Genomic DNA, 8,086 nt, shown 5'->3' on the forward strand with positions numbered 1-8,086 from the left:
GACATCGCCTCGTTGCAGCCGCGCACCAAAATCAATGATTGCCTTCTTCAGCAACGGATCGTACCATGCGATGGGGCATCATAAAGTGAACCGAAGAATAAACACAGGTATTACGCGGTGCACATATCGCTTCCCTTCACACATGGCATGATGAGATGCTCTTGATGATGATAGTGATGATGACGATTTATGGACATCCCCTTTGAAATTGGGCAATAATAAATAGTCACCTAGCCTGCCTGAGTTAGGCAGGCGAAGCTACATGCACCATGCAAGTACTACATACAACTGGTACATGTAGAGACACCTGGTGGAATACAACGTAACTGCAACGCAAAGTTTGCACTAATAGAAGCTACGTGGCGCGCATGTCAGATGGCCTGACATATGCCATGATATGATGCTTATGGTAATGGTGACAGTGAATAATGGCATTCCCTTTGAAACGGGACAGTGGCCGTCACCTAACCTGCTTGATTTAATCAGGTATGCATACATGGTTGTCATTTTGGCATTTCTGTATACATCCTAATTTTCATTCTCTTCCTCAAAAGTTCTCTATCTACCTTGTACCACTACCCACGCAACTGCTACATAGCACGCCGCCTGGTGTAATATTGACTGCAGTACAAAATTGCACGCGTATCGACGCTACGCAGCGTACATTTGACATCACGTGACAAGTGGCACGATACGAAGTTAATGAAGACGACGACGACGACGATGATGATGATGATGATGATGAGGAGGAGGAGGAGTAAGTGCGTTTAATAGCATCCGGTTTGAAAGGGTGGGTGACAAGCAGTCAGGTAGCATGGTTGACTTAATTAGGTATGTCAAACACGCTTTTAGTTATGGCCATTGCGTGTATAGACGCTGCGCGGCGTTCATTTCACATCGCAAAATGTGTGGCGCGATACAATGCTAAGGATGATGATGATTAGTTATTGGCATTGCTGTTGAAACGTGGCGGGGACATAGCATCCTAGCGAGCTTGATTTTATCAGGTATAGATGTTTTATCTTTCATTCTCGCACATTTGTATACATCTACCTAATATTTTGTCCCTCAAACCTTCGCTATCTACCTTGTACTGCTACCTATGCAACTGCTACATGGCGTGCCACCTGGCATAATAATATGTGAACTCAATTCAAAGTCTACACCCATCGACGCTACACGGCGCGCATGTTACATAGCGTGTCTTCTCGGACGCGTCATGGGGAATGTTTCGGATGGAAGCTAGCAAGCACTGGGATGGCTCAGTGGTGGAGCGGCTGACTCCCGCGCTTCGATCCGGCGGGAACAGGCTATTTCTTTTCCCATTCTTGGCGATAGGTGCGACGGACACCGGCGTCGGTGGTGGCGGACAACATCGCCAACTGATACGACTATTGGGACGAGTCCATAACAGTTTACAGCTTACGCTGTAAACAAATGTTCAACAAAAGTGAACATTTGGCGCCAAGCGTAACAATTCTAGACCTGATACGTTTTATTAAGTATGCGCCTACGAACTGCAGGTATATGCGAAACTGCGTGCAGATACCCCAACGCTAACTCATAAATATAAGAACGCGCCACTGACGATCACTCGGTTGCTAGATGCGCCTATATAAAGGTTACGCCCAAGGGCGCGGCTATGGAACAAGTGATTGGGGATGCTGCGTTCCGAAGAGTATATAGAGATAATGGGTAGCGCAGGAGCGTTGTATTGACGCGACGATACCAAAGTCAACCGAAGACACTGCCTCAGAACTAGAGAAGAAGGCAGTGCTGAATGACAATGGAGAGCGTGGCATACCAGCGACATTAATGTGTTACTGCCAAGCCATATGCCACGCGCATGTGAAATGATGCGAAACACCCAATTGACAGGACGTCCTCGTGGTTCTCTTAAAGGAGTCCACGAACCAAGGACATGATGGCGAATTGCGACTTCGCCAGGTCGTCTGTGTAAATTGAGTGAAACTCTCCATGTGCCCAAATGACTGCCAGACTTTCTTTTTCTGTTATGTAATTATTGCGCTCCACTTTGTTGAAGTGATTACCATTATTCGGAAACTTCACGAAGTTCACGACATGTATCTAACGTATTTTACGTACACAGCGACCCGACACATTGATTAGCGTTGGCTACTTCTTATGGGCAGCATACTATCTCGTCTAGCCGACAAAGTGGACCACTGGATTCATGCCCGAGTAAACAAATTGCTGCTGGCTATTTCGAGGCCTTATAGAGAACTTCATTGATTCTGTCTGTACCACAGGGTATGAGCCCGAACATACGAAATGGGCACGGGGTATGTTATAACTGGTTTGTGGTCATTTTTTTTCTGAATAGGTGAGCCAAAGTTGCACAAGGGCTATGTTATTCTAAATATATTAAGGCAATTGAGCATCATCCGCAACAGACAAAGCCGCGCGGAGGGCGGTCGTCTGATTGATAGCCACTGCAACAGGGTTTCTGCGAACATACAGGGGATTGTTGGAGCAGCTACGAAAGTTCAACTGTGGTGCAGTTATTACAAGACACTCTTTCTCATAATATAATTCGGCGTAGGGTTCTCAATGAACGTAGCGTAGGGTCCGTATGGGTTCTCAATGTGATTGAAACATCCAGATTCACTCAAAAAAGTATCTTTTTTTGCTTTGCATCTCTCTGTCTCATAATCACCAAAATTATTTTCAGTCGAACTCAGAAGCACCAATATTCCGCTCAACGGCACTCAACTGCGCTCACTTGGACCCGGACCCATCAATATTCTACTCAGCAGGGCTCCATTAGACACACTCATCGAATTCGACTAGGTTGAACTCACTCAGATTATGATCGGACTACGACATACGAAGACCAGCCTAAGCCTGATTCTGTCGTACTAAGACTCATCAGAATAACACGTACGGGGGCAGCTATTAGACTCGCAGGCTGAAGGTAACTGGTGATTCTGAAGATTTATGTAATTACGGAAAAAGTCATACTAACGGAATACTAGGATCACACTCCATTAAACCTTATGGAATGGCCCACTACGTCATTTTAGTTAAACTAAGTGCTGATATCTCACGCGATTTACCCACTCACTAAAAGAATAATTATTACAGAGCAAGATCAGGCTTTACTGCCAAGGCATGTTCACACTCACGTCTTATAACCTGCACTGCCACGCACTCACTTGTACTCTTTTTCTCACGCTTCCACGTAATCGTTCAGATATACAGGTTGTCCAACGTAACTTGAGACAAAGATTTAAAAATGAAAGGCACTCCGGACGCGAATCGAACCGAATGTATAATGTTGGTACTGGCCTAGAGTTACACACGCTATTTTTATTTTCCCCTTATTCAACGGTTTAGATATGCTTAATTAATCAACTCTTTAGGTATTGACTGTACAATCCAAGCGTGGGACACGCGAAGTTGTAGAGCACCTTGACAAAGCTCTCGATAAAATGTTTTCCACACAATATATCTCCCGTGGTCCTTTATTCCGCGTTCCAAAGAAAACCCACGAAATATGAAAAAATACCACGTGACGGGGTGGTCGCGCACAGTTTGTGTGCTGCTCTCAAGCGTGCGATGGATGAACAAGGTCGGCAGCAGCCAGACTAGCCCGCGACAGGGCGTTCAGTCTGGTGTAGGTATCTGAGCATGCGGCTTTTATCGCATGACGGCGCAAATGCGTGCTGCTGGCCGACTGGTGCTGAAGCGATAATGAGTCCAAAGTGACGAAAGACATCAAGAACATAGCTTAAGTTTTGATGCTTACAATGGGTAAGAGCTGGCAGCCTGCCGATGGAGTGTAATGGGTTAGGGTGGGGAGGTGGCGTAAGATCCGGAATGATTTTCCAGCGCCTTTTGATTATAATGCGTGTTCGAAGAGCTTACCATCTGCTCCAATGCACATTAGGCATATCATAGGCCAATTTTCCGAGGCGTTCTTGATCATGGTATCAGGGATGGAGTTGCAGACTTAATTTTGCTATTAGGTTCACTGATGTTGTGGTTTGTGTCCGCTATACTTGATCCACGACATAGCTCTAGAAAAAATGATCGAGGGGAGTTAAATCTGGTGACCGTGCCAGCCAAGCAATAGGCCCATGCCGCCCAATCTACTGCTGTGGGAATACTTCATGTAGCCATTTCCAAGCCTTGCTGCTGCCGTGCGCGGGATGTCCTTGATGCCAGCCAAGGGAACTTCGCGAAGGAAATCCTCAAGCACCCGTCAAGGATGTCGTTGACGTGTCTTTCGCCTGTAAGAGTGTTATAAAAAACACGGGGCCAATGATAGTGCCACCGTAAATTTTACACCGCACATTAACACACCACTGATATTGGTGATGTGTTTTCCAAACCCAGTGAGGGTTTTCGTCGCTCCAATAGTGAGGGTTGTGGATATTCACTTGGGCATTACGTGAGAAGATAGCTTTATCTGTCCACAGTATTTAGTTGACAAAACCTGGGTCCTCTTTCGTCTTGATCATAATCCATTTTGCAAAGTCCTTTAGATTTTAGAAATCGCGGGGCTCCAACCTCTTGTGCAGCTGCACGTGGTACAGATGAAGTTGCCTCTTCTTAAGTACTCTCCACACTGAAGACATGGACACTCCAGCTTCAGCACCCAGGCTAAGAACACTTTGAAGAACATTTTCCTGGAATATCTGTCTCCATGTCGTCTCCCGGGATTGAAGGTTTATGTCCTTTCTTCGTAAACGTCCCAGTCTGTCTCAGCGTTTCATATGCACGCGCAATCGTCATTGAGCTCAGAAGCGTATCTGGCTGCCAGCATTCAAATAGCTTAGCTGCGGGCCTTCTATTTCCGCTTGACGTACCTAGAGGCAAAAGCATATTCGCTTTTTTCTTTCTCATTCGAGCAAGCCATATCTGCTGCTCAACTTTGGTCACAGCCAAATAATGTTGCTGTGGAGAACACGCCAGGATACGGGCGCCTGAGGAGCGCTGGATATTGCAGTTCACTGGGATTGGTTCAAACGAGGTGCATTAGTTATGATCTACTTGCGGTAAACTAAAAAAAAAGAACGTCTGGTAGACAGTAAGTGTCAGAAGGAGAGCAGATGGGGCCAGCGCGAAAACAGTCATCGTCTGAGGAATCAAATCAAATCAAATCTTTATTTCCACCGTGTACATTACAGATGGAGGACAACGGAAAAAAAGCTGCCAGTAGGCGGCTTGACGAGTCCGCAACCCCGCGTAATGAGCGGCGTTTGGGCATCAGCAATGAAAAACAGTCAAACCAATGTGAGTACTTGATCAGTGCAGAACAAAAGTAAAACACAATGATTCGAAAACAGTGGAACAAGTAAATAAATAAATAAATGCCAGGATAAGTAAATCAGTTTCCTTCTTCTGCGAACATAGATCTAAGTTTAGCAGTGGAACAAATAAATAAGTCAAAATTAGTAGACTGGTAATAGTTTAACAGTGATGGCAAAGAATACCATAGACGTTCCATGCCAGAGGTCAAGCAGGGTGCAACAACGTTCCAATATTCTCCATGTCTGGTACACAATAGTGCTCATTTTTTTGTAATTGTGCCAGTTTACCTAGGTTAGGTATGTTATATCTCACTTCATGCTTAAATCTAATACTTAAACGATAGTGGTATAATTTATGAGCGATGATAATACGCGCTCTATGGAAAATACCTGCAGTTGTTGCATTAAAATCAGCATTGTACACGTGGCGTAGGTACCGTTTCTGCATAACGTAAATTGTTTGTAGGTTCGAAAATGTAGTTGTACCCCAGATAAGTTGGCAGTAGTTAACATATGAACAGAAAAGAGAACTATAAGTAAGTATTTTAGGTTTTGCAGAAAGAATGCATCTGAGATGACCAGCTGTTCCAGTTATTCCAGCAATGTTTGTAACTAGTGAGTTCACATGGGATTCCCAGGACATGTGTGCAGTAAAATACATGCGTAATCTTCTTTTTCCATTAGTTAGTTTTGTCCCCGTCTCTTTATTCGCTGTTATTCGAGCCCTAAGGTTGAAAGTTGTAACATCATTGGCCAATTCGAAAACTACTACGATGTCATTAGTGTACAAACGCAAAATTGTAGCAGACATCATCGCCTTCCATGGCTCCCACGCGCTTTGCCCTTTCCTTCTTTTAAGCACAATCAAAATGCTGTTTTCGCCTTTTCCATTTCGTGGCCTGAGACGCTTGATCGCTCCGGCAACGCTCGGCCAGCTGTACGCATTTGCACCGTCATACTATAAGGGCCGCATGCCCAGATACCTACACCAGACATAACGCCCTGTAGCGGGCCAGTCTCGCTGCCGACCTGTCTGTAGCCGACCTTGTTCATCCATCGCGTGTTTAGGAGCAGCACAATAATATTACAGCAATACAATAATACATAGTACACCGTACAATATTACAGCAAATACCACGTGACGGGGTGGAAGCGCCTCGTCATTAGGTATCTTTTAATATTTCGCGGGCTTTCTTTGGAACGCGGAAGGACCACGTGATACATATCGTGTCGGAAACTATTGAGAGGCTTCTCAAGGTGCTCCACAACATTGCGTATAACACTTGGAGTGCGCAGCCAACACTTAGCAAGTTGACTACACAAACATTACGAATAACGAATCCGTTCCTTAAGGGGAAATAAACTTGCCTGAGTAACTCTAGGCCAGTGCCAACAACATGCATTCGGTTCAACTCACGTCCGGAGTGCCCTATATATATATATATATATATATATATATATATATATATACCACAGCTGTATTACCTGGCACACGGAAGAAATCAGTGGATGTTTTCACATGACTGTCAGTTATTGAAGTTTATTTTTACAGCCACAGCAGACTTACACATAACGACAGCCATCTTGACAGGCTTTGTCGTTACTAGATATAGATTATGGAGCACAAGGTGCGGTGCCTCGACGCACCAGTCTCTGCATTCCCGCTTTCCCATCTTTGCTTTTATCGTCATCCGTACTCAATCTGTGAAAACCATAGAAGGTAAGCTGAAACCAATAAGGGTGCTGATATATCTATTTGTAAATAGAAAATCGCATGGTTTGAGCCTAGTTACAACGTCTTTTCTACCTAGATTGTATATTCTGATTTTGGGGCAGAATGTTACCAACACGCAAAAACAACATTTCTCAATATCATTATATACAAAGGAGCAATATTAGGTCTTATAAAGATCACAAGGACTACAAGGACCACAAGGAATGACTTGCGACAAATTTTGAAGAAAAACGATGTAGTATTGAACAAACAACAAAGAACCTGATATTCTGGGCATAGCAATGTCGGCAAATAAAATATAAAAATGGTTCCGGCTTGGTGTAGTGGCTAGGATACCTGGCTCTCACCCAGGAGGCCCGGGTTCGACTCCCGGCGTCGGAATGTTTCGTTAAACCCGCCGCGGTTGCTCAGGGGCTATGGTGTTGGGCTGCTGAGCATGAGGTCGCGGGATCGAATCCCGGCCACGGCGGCCGCATTTCGATGGGGGCGAAATGCGAAAACACCCGTGTACCTAGATTTAGGTGCACGTTAAAAACCCCAGGTGGTCGAAATTTCCGGAGTCCTCCACTACGGCGTGCCTCATAATCAGAAAGTGGTTTTGGCACGTGAAACCCCATAATTCGCTATATAAAAATGAACATATCTCCATATGTGATCATCTAACACAAACGTGAAAATATTTCACATAAAAATAACATTTACCTGAAAAGATCGAAAAAGTAGTCAAAGCAACACCATTTAAATAGCAGCTGTAGTAGATTGCTTCACAAGAGAAATGGCATGTTTCTATACATTAGGTATAAAAAACCTGGCCACCCTTCCACTACTGTTAAGATGAGTGCAAGCGAAGCTCGTGATCCGCGGCTCTTCGTTGTCGTAGCGCCTAGACTTCGCGCTTCATCATGGTCAGGTCGGCACGTTTATGACAAGCCCTTTCTCGAGCAAGTTCGCGGCGGCTTCCATCAAACGCCGACTAATCTTCGGCCGAGCGCACCACGCGCGGCCCGTTCCCGTTCGTTCTATGCAGCCTGCACTTTGGCAGAACGATCCAAAGGTGGTGTCTCTATCTGACTGT

At 44.9% G+C, this 8,086-nt stretch overlaps 1 non-coding gene across 1 annotated transcript; it reads left to right on the forward strand.

Annotated features, from left to right (window-relative positions):
• The first annotated feature begins 7,320 nt into the window (after nt 1–7,320).
• TRNAE-CUC (transfer RNA glutamic acid (anticodon CUC)) lies at nt 7,321–7,392 on the forward strand. The gene has a single exon. It is a non-coding gene; the product is annotated as a tRNA-Glu (tRNA).
• The last annotated feature ends 694 nt before the right edge of the window (nt 7,393–8,086 follow it).

Source organism: Dermacentor andersoni, chromosome 4, assembly GCF_023375885.2.
Source record: "Dermacentor andersoni chromosome 4, qqDerAnde1_hic_scaffold, whole genome shotgun sequence".
Lineage (NCBI taxonomy): Eukaryota > Metazoa > Arthropoda > Arachnida > Ixodida > Ixodidae > Dermacentor > Dermacentor andersoni.